This window comes from Cervus canadensis, chromosome 4 (genome assembly GCF_019320065.1).
Source record: "Cervus canadensis isolate Bull #8, Minnesota chromosome 4, ASM1932006v1, whole genome shotgun sequence".
In the NCBI taxonomy this organism is placed as follows: domain Eukaryota; kingdom Metazoa; phylum Chordata; class Mammalia; order Artiodactyla; family Cervidae; genus Cervus; species Cervus canadensis.
In genome coordinates, this window is record NC_057389.1 from 7,588,464 (window position 1) to 7,604,205 (window position 15,742).

Consider the following 15,742-nt stretch of genomic DNA (forward strand, 5'->3'; position numbering starts at 1 on the left):
AAATTTAATAAGACCCCTATCAAAACGCCCATGACATTTTTTCACAAAAGAGTTCATTCATTGGAAAAGACCCTGATGCTGGGAAAGATTGAGGGCAGGAAGAGAGGGGGTCAACAGAGGATGAGATGTTTGGATGGCATCACTGACTCAATGGACCTAAGTTTGAGCAAACTCCAGGAGATAGTGAAAGACAGAGAAGCCTGGTGTGCTGCAGTCCATGTGGTCGCAAAGAGACGGATATGACTTAGCAACTAAACGTAACAACAGGAGGGTAAATAATTCCCAAATTTATAAGGAAACACAAAAAGACCCAGAATTGCCAAAGCAATTCTGAGGAAAAGAACAAAGCTGGGGGCATAACCCTTCCAGACTTAAGACTATACTACAAGGCTACAGTAATCAAAACGACATTGTGTTGACACAAAAACAGACATACAGATAAATGGAACAGAGCAGAGAGCCTAGAAGTAAGCCCACATACATACAGCCAATTAATCTATGACAAAGGAGGCCAGGATATATTAAGACAAGGGAGAAAAGAGTCTCTTCAACATGTGATGCTGGAAAAGTTGGACAGCTACATGTAAATCAGTAAGATTAGAACAGCTCTTCACACCATGTAAAAAAAATAAACTCAAATTGTTTAAAGACCTAAATATAAGACACAATGCCATAAAACTCCTAGAAGAGAACATAAGCAAAGCATTCTCTGACATAAATCAAAGCAATATTTCTTAGATCAGTCCCCAAAGGCAAAGGAAATAAAAGCAAAAATAAACAGACGAGACCTAATCAAATCAATGAAACAAAAAGACAACTGACGAACCTTGAGAGAATATTTGCAAACAATGTGACCAACAAAGAATTAATATTCAAAATATACAAAGAGCTCACACAACTCAATGTGAAAAAAAAAATAATCAAAATATGGGCCGAAGACCTAAATAGACCTTTTTTCAAAGATACACAGATGGCTAACAGGGACACGAAAATATGCTCAATGTTGTGAATTACTGCACTGTGCTGAGTCGCTCAGTTGTGTCTGACTGTTTGTTAATGACTGCTGATGCTGATGCTGCTGCTGCTAAGTCACTCCAGTCGTGTCCGACTCTGTCCAACCCCATAGACGGCAGCCCACCAGGCTCTGCCATCCCTGGGATTCTCCAGGCAAGAACGTTGGAGTGGGTTGCCATTTCCTTCTCTAATGCATGAAAGTGAAAAGTGAAAGGGAAGTCACTCAGCCGTGTCCAACTCTTAGCGACCCCATTGATTGCAGCCCACCAGGCTCCTCCATCCATGGGATTTTCCAGGCAGGAGTACTGGAGAGGGGTGCAACTGCCTTCTCCATCGTTAATGACCAGAGCAATGCAAATCAAAACTACAATGAGGTATCACTTTATATAGGTCAAAATGGCTACCATTAAAAAAGTCTACAGATGATGAATGCTGGAGAAGATGTGGAGAAAAGGGAAGCCTCCTACACTGTTGTGGAATGTAAACTGGGGCAGCCACTATGGAGAGCCTTATGGAGATTTGTTAAAAAACTAAAAACAGAAACACTACGTGATCTGACAATCCCACTCCTGGGCATATATTCAGAAAAGATGAAAAGTGAGGTAAAAGTGTTCGTCGCTTAGTCATGTCTGATTCTTTGCAACCCCATGGACTGTATGTAGCCCGCCAGGCTCCTCTGTCCATGGGATTCTCCAGGCAAGAATACTAGAGAGGGATCTTTCCAATCCAGGGATCAAACCCAGGTCTCCTGCATTGCAGGCAGATTCTTTTCCATCTGAGCCACCAGGAAAGCCCAGAAATGTTGCAAACTATAGTTCAAAAAGATATGTGCATCCCAAGTTCATAACTGCATTATTTATAATTGGCAAGACATGGAAATAACCCAAGTATCCACCAGTGGATGATCAGCTTAAGAAGATGTGCTATATATACACAATGAAATACTATTCAGCCATAGAATGAAGGACTATTACCATTTGTAACAATATGAATGAACCTAGAGATCATCATACTAAGTGAAGTCATACAGAGAAAGCAACACATTGCATGATATCACTTACATGTGGAATCTAAAGATATAATACAAATTTGCCAAAAACTTTACAAATATATAAATCAGAAGCAGACTCACAAAGAAAACAAATATGTTTACAATGGAGAAAATGAAGGGGGAAGGGATAAATTAGGAGTAGGAGATTAACAGATACAAACTACTATACGTATATTAGATGAACAACAAAGATTTACTGTATGCAACAGTTAACTATACTCAATATCTTACAATAACCTATAATGGAGAATAATCTGAAATATACATATATATAAGAGTAAATGACTTTGTGGTCCACCTGAAACTAAAACAAAAAATCATTTCTAAATTAGTAATCATCAAAACATTTAGTCATATGTATACATATACATATATACATATGTATACATACAAATATAATGCATGTACAGAATATAGACAATATATTAACAGTTAACTTTTCTTAAATACCTACTAAATAATTCTTAAGCTGGTGAGGCAGAACTTCACAAATACTATCTGTAGTTGGGAGGAAGAACAAATTTTGTCACACTTCTTAAGTCTGTTCTGGGTTGAACATGCAAGCATACACACGTATATCTTATATTATCACTGAATGCTGTTAAAGGCTCATATATAAAACAAACTTTGAGCAAATATGAAGTTAAAAGATGCAATTACATAAAGTCAAAAACATCTAGAATTTAGGAGCACTCACAGTGATTACTGACTCAAGCTTGTATGAGTACATTGTAAATGAACAGAAAGCCAGGTACTATCAGATTAGCACACAGGGGCCGTTAAACTATAACCATGTTAATTTAAGTTTTCCCCAAGATGTACTAAACAATCACATCTTTAAGAATAGTGTACAGAGAAGAATGTGGGATATTTGTTATTTAAAAAAAATTCTAAATGAACAGTCTGTAGTCTGCATTCTACTTTAAGTAATGATGGTAACAGCAGGGTAAACTGATAATAATGTTTGGAAGTCAGATTCCCCCAAGGAGTTTTTATTGCAATATGCATTCTTAACAGAAAGATTCTGAACTGTTGGTCTAACAGAAGTGTGAATTCTTTGCATAGATATCTTGGTGAGGCAAAATTTAGCACTGTATCTAGCACATAGCAGACACTCAAAACATATTTCTTGCATGAACAATGAAAAAAGAATAAATGACAACTTTATCTAGTTCAACGATTTTAATTTTACAGATGAGAGTGATGGAAAAAGGCTGTCATATGTTTAAAGTTACAGAGATCTTTAATGGCAGAACCAAATCTAAAATTCATGGTGGAGAGCGTTCTACCAAATTGTGTTGTCTGAATAAATTCCACAAGAGTGAAATAGTGCTGCAATGAAAGGGATACAGGGCAAAATTTGTTGCCAGCAAGTCTATGTTCATACCCTTTTCTCCTATTCACAGACTTTGGCAACTTGGACAAGTTCATTAAATTCTCTGTGCCTTCCTTAGTTTATTGTGATAGACAGTACCTTTGTAGTGTAGTTAGTGAGAATTAAATGAATTATGAAGAGTCTTAGTAGAGTCCCTGGTGCACACTAAAGGGTCAATCAATATTACTATAAGTAATCAAAACTATACTTCTCTCAAGTCAATTATGATATGCTGGGATGAGCAACAATAAATGTTGTCATTTATTAACTTCTTTCTGTGTACCAGGAATCCACAGATATCATTTGTAATGTCACATACCTGTGCAAGGCAGTTTTAATTAGAAGCAATATCAGGAGACAGAATTTCTAATGGTGGAGAGTGAAGGACCTGGATTTACGCTACGTAGGTAAGAATTCTGTTTCACCAATTGCCAGCTCTGCCATTGGACTTTTTTTTTTTAATCTCATTTATTGTATTTAACAAACATTTATAAAGTCCTACTATATGCTAGGCATTCTTCTAAATACAGTTACTGAGTCATTTAATCTTTATAAAAGAGCAAGGGATTTTATTACATCCATTTGCAGAAGAACAAATCGATATTGACAGAAAGTATCATGGTGTAGTGATTGAGTACATACCCTCTTGAGGGTGACTACTTTGGTATAAATCCTGCCTCCTTCAGTTCCTAGTAATATGACTCAGGTCATTCATGATAGCCAACTCTGCAACAATTACATCTTCTGTACAAAGTGATACTAATAGTACCTGCCTCCAAGAGTTGCTGCAATATTTAAACTGAATAACATGCCAAGAATTTAGAACAATGCCCTGCAGATAGTAAGTGCTGGAAAATATGTTGAAGATTAACACTGTCAATATTACTGTTATTGTTAATACCACCACTGGGCTTGGCTGGTGGCTCAGTTGGTAAAGAATCTGTCTGCAATGCACAAGACCCAGGTTTGATGACAGTGTTGGGAAGATCCCATGGAGAAGGGAATGGCTACCTACTGTAGTATCCTTGCCTGGAGAATTCCAAGGACAGAGGAACTTAGACCATAGTTCATAGGGTTGCAAAGAGTTGGATACAACTGAGTGACTAAATACGTTCCACTTTCAATATCACTACTACAGGTGGGAAAACCAAAGCTCTGAGTTGGTCACTAAACCAAAGTAAAGGGGACAAATAAGACAGCTAGCTGGCAATCAAGCTCAGTCTCTCTGTCCCCAGAGTCTGGACCTTTCTGATTATAATGTGCTTCTTTATGGAGGACCACCAACTTCTCTCCACAGATGACCAGTTCATAGCTAGTAGGCTTCAACTTATTAGATAACATAGAAGTGGAGTGACTCTAGGAGCCTGAGAAGTAAAGTAGATGCGTTTCAAGTGCAGCTCAGGGCTTTGCAACAGACATTTCCATGACATAGTTCCTGAGAAACAGACTCCTGTTACAAGCCCCAGTCCAGTGTTAGCTTAATCACATTTTTTGTATCCCTGGCCAATTAGATTATCATTGGCTGAACAATGCTTTAACATGGATAACCAAGACAAAGTACTCAGAGTCATAAAGTGATTCAAGTAACAGTTTTGGAAACAATACAGATATCCTTAGTCTCAGCCTAGCTGAGATCCTGTATGTCATGCTGTTTTATCACTGTTTTAAAATTTGTTTAAAATATTCACACAATCTTATGCTAACCACTACCAGGTTCCATTTGTCTGTTTACCTATTCTATGTTTTCCTGGGCTTTTTGTTTGTTGTTATACAATGGCGTATGTCTTCAAACAAAAGATGATACTGTGATACTTTTTTTTTTTCCTTGCACATAGCTAAATCTGTGACTTTTCCAAAATAAGATTTTCTGTAAACATCTTCTGTTCACAGAGAAAAACCGTCCTGCTGAGAACGGTGGAAATGGAAAAACAAATAGGAAATGCAGCAAACACAAACAGCATTAACACCAATAGGAATCCTTCGCAAAGTTTCAGCAACTTCAGACTTGCTTTCGAAAACTTCATACTGGATTTCGGAGCAGAGTGTTAATCGTGTGATGAGGAGAGTAAAACTCAAGGTATCTCTTTAGAGAAGTTTCCCAAGGCCATCACTTTCTCAGCTGAATAAACTTCTAATGTCATCATCTAGGGAAATTATAGTTTCGGCAGAAGAGCTGTGCCCCCTGGAATCACAGTTATTAAGTCTGCCCTTTTCCTGTAGGACCTACCCACTTCACCATGTCTTTCTCTCCAGCAATCATGCAATGTTATTAAACTACAAGTGAGTCTCAAATTACAAATACAAATTATCCAGCTACAAGCATTTTCTCTCACAGTCTTCAGTTCCGTTTGGCACATAATGGAAAGAATTTTGGAAGAAAATCAAAAGACCTTGGCTTAAGTCCCAGTGCTAGCACTTTCTAGTTTTGTGACCTTGGGCAAGTTATTTGGCCTCACTGGTTTACGGTTTCCATATTTTTAAAACAGGGGATGATAATTCCTATTATTGCTGGTGTGAGGATTAAATGTATCTGCTTTTAAGCACTTTGGAAATGATCAACTGTCATTCAAAAGGGAGATATAGTTTCAGTTGCTTTCCTTCCTCCTTTAGTTTCAAACACTGTGAAAAGCACAGTTAAATTGTAGGATATCCAGTGAATGGATACATGAAAGGATGATTGGGGGTGAGTTTTGTTGTTGTAATCAAACTATACATTTAGTCATCAACTATCAGTACCCATTGTGTATGACTGTAACACTGGACCTGGAGAAGACGGAGGTCCCAGAAGTTAGCAACTGAACAATGCTAGCTCAGTGCATTTACCACATGCCCTCTGGAGAAGGAAATGGCAACCCACTCCAGTACTCCTGCCTGGAAAATCCCATGGATGGAAGAGCCTGGTGGGTTACAGCCCACGGGGTCACAAAGAGTTGGACACGACTGAGCGACTTCACTTTCTTTTTCTTTCTTTCTTGCAGTGGGATGCACAGGACTGTATAGGATGTGGCTTGAAACACTAAGTGATTTGGGTTAATAAAGAGAGAAGAGAAGGGGGTGAGAAATGATGGGACTGGAGAAGTAGTCAGGTCTGGGATCACTTTATAAAACTACTTCTTAATCAATTTTAAATGCTAATTTTTAGAAATATCATGTTCTTATGAGGTCTCCAATGATCAGGATGCCCTTAGGAGGAACTTAAATGTACTTCATGTAATGTGTCAGTCAAAAATCAACAAGCTTGTGTGCCACAAAAGAGTTTGTTGGAAAGCATCTTTAACTTGCTAACATCTCCAAAATTTGGAATTACTGTTTTACAAGATGAGCACAATTTTGGGGGCATAAGTTGCTCTCTTATTAGTCTAATTAAAATAAAAGTTCTATTGCTTTGCTGGCCTGATTAAAATTGATCAATATATCCAACTTCTAGTAGAGCAGAGGCTCTATACTGTCACTATAACTCTTCCCACCAGCATAGGAAAAATGCAAACTCACGTGTACATTCAATTTATACGCAATTTGCAAATGCTACATGTGGCACTTTAATTTTCAGTTCAGTTCAGTTCAGTCACCCATTCGCATTCGACTCTTTGCGACCCCATGGACTGCAGCACACCAGGCCTCCCTGTCCATCACCACCTCCCGGAGTTTACTCAAACTCATGTCCATTGAGTCAGTGATGCCATCCAACCATCTCACCCTCTGTCGTCCCCTTCTCCTCCTGCCTTCAGTCTTTCTCAGCATCAGGGTCTTTTCAAATGAGTCAGCTCTTCGCATCAGGTGGCCAAATTATTGGTGTTTCAGCTTCAGTATCAGTCCTTCCAAAGAATATTCAGAACTGATCTCCTTTAGGATGGACTGGTGGATCTCCTTTCAGTCCAAGGGAATCTCAAGAGTCTTCTCCAACACCACAGTTCAAAAGCATCACTTTTTCGGTGCTCAGCCTTCTTTATAGTCCAACTCTCACATCCATACATGATAAATAAACTATTTTCTTTCAAATTTTGGATTAGCCTACCATGAAATCACTTGATCCTATATTACTATTTATTTTCCTCACTACTCTTCATTGCTTTTACCTGACTTCTCAAAAAACCATAAAGCTATTTCCATACTCGACACAATCTCAAGTCTTTATCAACGACCACCTCTACCCTTCATGCGACTGCTTCCAACATCCCAGGATCTGAGACCAGTGATGGATAAAGCCCCCAAATTAGGCAGAACCAGAGGAGAACCCCCAAGCTCTTTACTTGCCACTCCATTGGTCCCTGGAAACCACATTTTCATACGACCTGAAGTTTTTGCTCTATCTGTGGGGTGACCTGAGTGTGCTAATTATGGATGTCACGGTAGCCTGGGATCCTGCAGTCCACCCTGAGGCTTGAACCAACTCTGTGACAAATTAGCATCTTTCAGTTTGAACAATTCCACCGAGGTCTGTGGCTTCCCAGCTTGCACATGCCTGGGGAGACAGGGACTCTCCTTTCACTGTTTATCATGCTCTAGGGCAGAGGTCAGCACACTCTCCCTGCACATGACCAGACAGTAAATATTTTAGGTTTTATAAGCCAATTGTCTCTGTCATAAGTACTCAACTCTGCCACTGTCAGAGAAAAAACAAATCACACATAGACAACACCTAAATGAAAATTTCAGCAGTACCTTGTGACTGACTGAGACAGGGTTTGAACCTATGGCTAACAGTAAATAATGGACATTTTTCCAAAATTATTTAGCTCAACATGTATGCATTGAGGACCTACTAGTGCTAAGAGCTTTTTGGACTCAGGTAAACCACACGAAAAGTGCCTACTCTCATATAGTATATTATTTAACAGCCACAACTCCGTGGTGTAGTTAAAATAATACGCGAAAGCTTGTAAGTAAAAGTCCTATCTGTTTGGAACCATCATCCAAATCCCCGCTGGCTGCCTCTTTAGCCAACTGCCATTGCAGGCCTGTCCATTACCTCCAGGGCCTCAGCGCTATGTCTGCACCTCTCTCCATGACTGTCAGAGGCAACATGCGTGCGCCTCTCCTCTCTGACTCTTCTTTCTGCTTGCATCTCCATTCCAAGGTGGCTGTTTTTTTGTTTGTTTGTTTGTTTTTTGTTGTGTTTTTTTTTTAGTGAACTTTACACAAAGGTGAAAATAAATTCTTGACGAGGTTTTCATATTTACATTTTTCTCTGTAATGGTAATTGCATATTCCGTGTTCTTAGTTGATTTTAAATGCTGAAAACTAAATAAACAAAATATATCATTTCAACTGTGTAAGTATCACTCGCTGCAAGTTCAGATACTATTCTATCATTTATTTTCTCTACAGGAGTAATACAACAGTGAAGTGGGTTCTCATTTCTTATGTAGAGCGAGTAATCATTTAACTTAAGCCTTTTAACTTAGAAGCCATGTAAGGGCTGTGGCATTGTTATATAGTAATCCTCTGAACTGTGGTGTTGGAGAAGACTCTTGAGAGTCCCTTGGACTGCAAGGAGATCCAACCAGTCCATCCTAAAGGAGATCAGTCCTGGGTGTTCATTGGAAGGACTGATGCTGAAGCTGAAACTCCAATACTTTGGCCACCTGATGTGAAGAGCTGACTCATTGGAAAAGATCCTGATGCTGGGAAAGATTGAGGGCAGGAGGAGAAGGGGGCGACAGAGGATGAGATGGTTGGATGGCATCACCGACTTGATGGACATGGATTTGAGGAGTTGGTGATGGACAGGGAGGCCTGGCATGCTGCAATTTATGGGGTCTCAAAGAGTCGGACATGACTGAGCGACTGAACTGAACTGAATCTTCTGAATATTCAACTGGAACTAAATAGCCTTAGTAATTAAATATAAAATGCTAAAATGTGCATATTAACAAAAGAAAATAAGAAACATTCTTTAATCTTTTTTTTTTTTTTTTTAGAAAGTCTTTGTCTACCGCCCCAGGATTATGAGTGAGAAATATAAGTACAACCTTGGGACATACTAAACCTCTTCTATTTCTAAACTAGAAATAGTTTACTATTTCTCATCCTTTGCACAATATATTTTATTTATGTGGTGAGGTTAGGAATCAAAAAGAAAAACACCTAGCAATATCATTCACTTTTCTTCACAATTTAGAAATAGATTTTCACTTTCAAAAGAATGTAACATAGTAATTATGGCATGTCTTTGTCAAACAAAATTCTATCATGTTTTCAGTATGGTCTTTAATGAAAATGATCAAAAAGATAATCTTTTCTAAATTATTGCTTGTAGAAATGACCCTAACTGAGGTTTTTGGTTGTTTTCTTTGATTTTGTTCTTGGGAAGTTTTTAATTCTTATTCTTTTAGAGAAAAGCCATATTCACCTTCATATTTGATGAAGAAGGTTACCTCTGAAGCCAGGGTGATTACCTTTCCAGCATTTTCTGTCTTGTCTAGAATAACAGGGTAGCCTTCTATTTTAAACAATAAATGACAATTACACATTTCTATTTACTTTGAAAACATCATATTTACTTTATGATTTTTAAAAATTGTTTTCCATGTGAGAAATTACTGATGAGCTATTTTATTATATACCTACTATATCATCTGCAAGCATTATCTTGGCTGAAATTTGAAACAGATCTATGATAACTTTTTTAGTTTACTTAAGAGGCATTGTTTATCATATATATATAGGCATTGACTCATAAAGTGACATTCTATAAAAATTAAGTTTCCAATATTTGGGGGAAAGTTACATTTACTTGAACATATTTTGATTACTAAAATGCTTTTTCAATCATACTATATATTTTTAAATTATAATAATATAGCAAATTAAATGGTCTTTGAATAAACATTTTTATATATTCACAAATATTATTAATGTTATATTATCTTGAGAAAACCAGAAAATGAAAAAGTATTTTTTAAAAAGAGCTTGAAAATACGTCAGTGCCAAAGAGATTTTTCAGAAACAAATATGACGGACTATTTTTGGCATTCCGTTTACCATCATTGGGCTGCCCTGGTTGCTCAGCTGGTAAAGAATCCACCTGCAATGTGGGAGACCTGGGTTCGATCTCCGGGTTGGGAAGATCCCCTGAAGAAGGGAAAGGTTATCCACTCCAGTATTATGGCCTGGAGTATTCCATGACTGTATAGTCCACGGGGTCGCAAAGAGTCGGACACAACTGAGCGACCTTGACTTCACTTCACTTACCATCATTAGTTATCTCCAAGCCCCTAAAGAAGACACAGAGAACAGAGGAACAAAGAGAAAGACCAGCTGCTGCATTTCTGTTCCTTGTCTAATAAACTTCTTCAAAACAGTTCTGAGGTGGACCTGCTAACCACTTTGGTAAAGCCCTAAAAGGATCATTATTTTAAAATACCTGGTTGTGCATTGTAAAGCATGTTTTTTGACTTTTTAGCACATCATGATCAGATTTTAATAGGAGAGGCATGTGCCTATAAGACCTCATTGTATAGTCTTATAAAAAGGTAAATAATCTAGAGGCATGTGCCTTTTTAAAATGACTCTAGGAAACTAAGCCTCCCATGTCATAAACAAAAGCAGCTAACTTTCCACCTATCTGTTTATATTGAAGTGGTACAATTATTTAGCATCTCTTTTGAACAAAAACTTTCACACATTTTTCCCCAAAGAAAGGTATTAAAATGCCAGTTCCTTAGTATGCACACATAATACTCCCCAGAAAATATTAAGAAAATCAATAAAGAAATCAATATCAGTCTGGAGTCTGTGAGAGTTGCAAAGCACATTGATGGCTTCCCTTTTATGTGTTTGAAAAATTGATTTCAATTGCCTGATTACTGATTCTTAGAATTTCATTTAGAACTCTTTCTTTCTTTTTTTTTTCTCTTAGACTCAGCAGGGACATGATATTGTGAATTAAAATCCAGACAGTGTTTTTCAGAAAAAGGTAATCAATGCTGTTTCCTAAGAAAGAAGAATATTTTCACTGCATTATTAGTAAGTAAAACATCAAAAGAGGAAGACATCACAATGAAATGGTACTATTATTAAGAAAAGGGAGAAAGGATTCAACGTAGAGTAAAACAAAAAATTAACTGTTCACCAAGGCTCTCAGCATTTTTAGTAAGCAAAAAATTAAATTTCTAGTCTAGTGTCATTTGTAACACTTCTGTGTGAATTATGAACTTTTGCAAATACTTAATTTTACAAGTCATAAATAAAGTTACCTTTGTCCTCATTTGTGCTTCTGTCCAAAGAGTCGGACACAATGGAGTGACTAACACATAGAGAAACCTGCTTCCACCCACTGTTCCAATTCACGCTCTCCTTTACGACACTATTTACTGAAAGATTTCCAGTCTGCATTTCCAGCTTTCCAGTCTTTCTCCTCTTTTCTCTCTGAAACCCACTCTAGTCAATCTTCCCTACCATTTCACAGAAACTGCCCTTGACAAGGTCCTTGATGACCTCAGTTTGCTGTAACCAATGACCAACGTCAGACTTCATCTTGTGACTTCCTAGCACTGAGTCGTTTACCTGAGTTGGTCACTTCTTCTCTGACAGATTTCTTCTCACATCTTTCCTTGCTTCCATCACGCTCTTACCCGACCTGCCATTTTCCTCACCCACTCTGTGTTATCGGCACATCAGCAAAAGCAGTCCTTTTAACACAGTGCATGCTGTTTCTCTGTTCAAAAGCCCACAGTAATTATGCATATCATCAAAAGAGAAAAAAAATAAAAGTTACATTTCAATGACCTACGAGGTCTTTTACAATTTGTCTCAATTAACTATTAGGCTATCTCTCTTATTTCTTCTTAGTTCACCCTACCATTTTTTTATCCCCTGTTTCACAGCTCCCCAAATGTTCTTATTTTAAGTTCTTTGCTCCAGAGTCTCCTTCTGTCTCTCCCTCAGATACCCTTTTTGGCCAACCCTTCCATCTCTTTCAAACACCTCCTTCTAAAAGGTACTTATAACATCAATTCTTTTCAACCTGAAACTTTTCCATTACTCACAGGAACTCCTAATGCCTTCAACCTCTCTCTCTCCCTTGCTTTTTTTACCCCCCTTAGCACTTTCTAAACTAGAATATATATATTTTTTGTGTTTTTTGTTGGTTTGCTCTCCTCTCCCTCCAATAAAATGCAAATTCCATAAAATAGGAATATTTTCTTTTATATTCACTGATACATTCAACACATAATATACATCTGTCACAATGGTAGGACTCACTAGATACCTGTTGAAGAAATAAGTTAATAAAGACTTTAGCATATACTTCTAAAATTTCAGGTTAGTTTAAAAATGAATAATAATAAAAACAATAATAAGCTAAGGAACACAATCTCTTTTCCTTTTCCATTATTTTTAAAATTTCCTTTCTATTGGAGCTCATATAATATACACATATATCATGTCAATTTCTTTAAATATAACACTCATAGGTCGTGAAATCCTTAAAGCCAAATACTATTCTGATTCATATTTATTACAATGTTTCATTGTACAATATCTGATACACAATGAGAACTTAAAAATTAGGGACAGCAAAAGCACTAGAATCATGATAAAAAATTGGATGATATAAAACTCTAAAACTTTAAAAAAAAATCTAAAACTTTCATGTTACATATCAAGAAAGTGAAAATATGACCCATAGAGTGAAAGAAAATATTTGCAAATTATATATCTGATCAGGAACTTGTGCCTAGAATACATAAACAGTTCTTACAAATCAGTAGTATAAAGACAAATTAAAACATTCACAATGTATTTAAAAGGACATTTCTTGCAAACATATGTGAAAATATCCTATAGAAAGAAAGAAAGTGAAAGTGAAAATCACCCAGTCATGTCCGACTCTTCGTGACTATAGAGTCCATGGAATTCTCCAGGCAAGAATATCGAGCAGGTAGCCTATCCCTTCTCCAGAGGGTCTTCCCGACTCAGGAATTGAACGGACTTTTCATTTCCTGCATTGCAGGTGGATTCTTTACAACTGAGCTATCAGTGAAGCCCAAAATAGGAGGTGGTCCTTTATGAGTGAGTAAAAGTCGCTCAGTCATGTCCGACTCTTTGAGACCCCATGGATATACAGTCCATGGGATTCTCCAGGCCAGAATACTGGAGTGGGTAGCCTATCCTGTCTCCAGGGGATCTTCCCAACCAAGGGATGGAACCCAGGTCGCCTGCACTGCAGGCAGATTCGTTAACAGCTGAGCCACTAAGGAAGCCCAAATATCCAACCACTGACTATTAGGATGGTTATAATAAAAAAGACAGATAATAAAAAGTGTTAGTAAAAATATGAAGAAATTGGACTGAGAAATAGTACACTTTGTAGTCTGTCAGGTTCACAGTCCCTCAGGATGCTAAACATAACTACCATATGATCCGGAAATTCCACTCTTAGGCGTATACCAAACAAAACAGAAAACAGATGTCCACACAAAAATGTGTACACTGCTGCTACAGAAACATTATTCATAATAGTCAAAAGGTGAAAAACAAGCTGTGGTATATTATTTGGCAACAAAAAGGAATAAAATTCTGATACAGACTACAGCACAGATAAATCTTGAAAGCATTAGGCTAAGTAAAAATAGCCAGCCCAAGGAAATTATGTTATTGATTCCATTTATATGACATATCCAGAATAAACAAATCCACAGAAACAAAAGATGAATGTAGGGGTAGAGAGGGACTGGAATGGGAAATGACTGCCGTTGGTTACAGGGTTTATTTCTGAGATGATAAGAACGTGCTAAACAGATTTTGCCAATGGTTGTAAAGCTCTGAGTAGTCTCAGAACACTGAGTTTAAAAGGGTTTAACTTTAAAAGGGTCAATGTTGCAGCATATTGATTAATCTTGACGAAAATGTTAAAGATAACTATAAAATAACGAATGGATGGCAAGGTCATAATATAAACTTGCAAAGTCAATCCAGTTTAAAGTGAAGCTAAGAGATTACACATTACTTATAAAGTTAGACAAGGTTGAGAAGACCTGTAGTCTTTGGACACTATCCTAATATTTATATTATTTTCCATATAGTATTGCTATAGTTATTTGTATAGGAGTAGGATACATAAAGGAAAAGTCTGTGTGATTTTCCTTATTTTTTTTTTTTAGGTCATATGATTTTATCTGATTAGCAATGTTTATGCCATTACAATAACAGATTTGCACAGTATTATAAACATGTATTCTTGTTTATTCAGTCTGTGATTATCCATGCTGATGAAAGAGAACAAGGATAAGGGAAGAGGCAGAGTCATGTACGTTAGCCTTTACAAATGATGCACCTTCTGTTCTAAGAATTTTCAGTATTATAAACAAGCTGCTAAAACTTCAGAAACCTTTCTGCTCAGATTCTCCTCCCTGCCCCTTAGCGTAACTCAACCATATCTACGACTCCCTGTCCAGACAGAATTAAGCAGGAGGATTAGCAAATATGAAATAGATTATTTAAAGTAAAGAAGCTCAATCTATAATCCAGAAAATTTATTTCAATTCATGACTCTTTCATCTACTTTATTTTATTATCTTTATCTTATCACTGGCCTTGGAAGGATAAATAATTAGACAGCTCCAGATCCAATACCAATGTCTCTCTGTCAAGAAGTCATCCAGGGAGCCCTGTGTAAACTAGACTGTTCTGCTTGCCAAGAGGAAAAAGAATTACTTTCAGAGTAGAGTCAATCCTCCTTTAGCTGAGACCAGAAATCCTAAAGTAAAGATAAAGAAAATGATGATTTCTTAATTACTTAGTCTTAGCCAGTAATAATATTTCTTTTTCCTTTCTTCTGTGGAGAGAGGCTCAGCTTATTCACTTCTGTGCTCTTTGGGGGCTTCACAGTAATGTTAGAATCTGCCCTTTCTCTCCCTCCAGTCCAAAACCCATCCTCTGTGTCCTCTCCAGGAAAATCTCTCATCCTTTCTTTGAAGTCCAGGGGAAGGCAAATGCTGTAGCCAGCAGCCCTGCATTTATGGACGAAGGGGGAGTTTTGACTGACCCAGCAGTTCTTAAGGCAGTCTGACAAATTCCATTCACGATTTCCACTTCAAGGTCTTCTCCTGCTGTCTTATCTGCCTCCTCCAAGCCTGAATTTGATGTAAGGATCCATCATGCATACTAGCTTCCATCTCTGCTGTACCTATTACCTTTGACTTTTTTTTTTTTAATGAGTTTCCTCTAGTTTGTTGTTATTATCCCATCTGCTTTGAGTTCATAAAATAAAAATTCGTATTTTAAGGCAAGACAAGAAAAATTTAAACACAAAATTTTCTCTGCCCATTTTGGCCTCCTCCCTCCCTTCTAATATT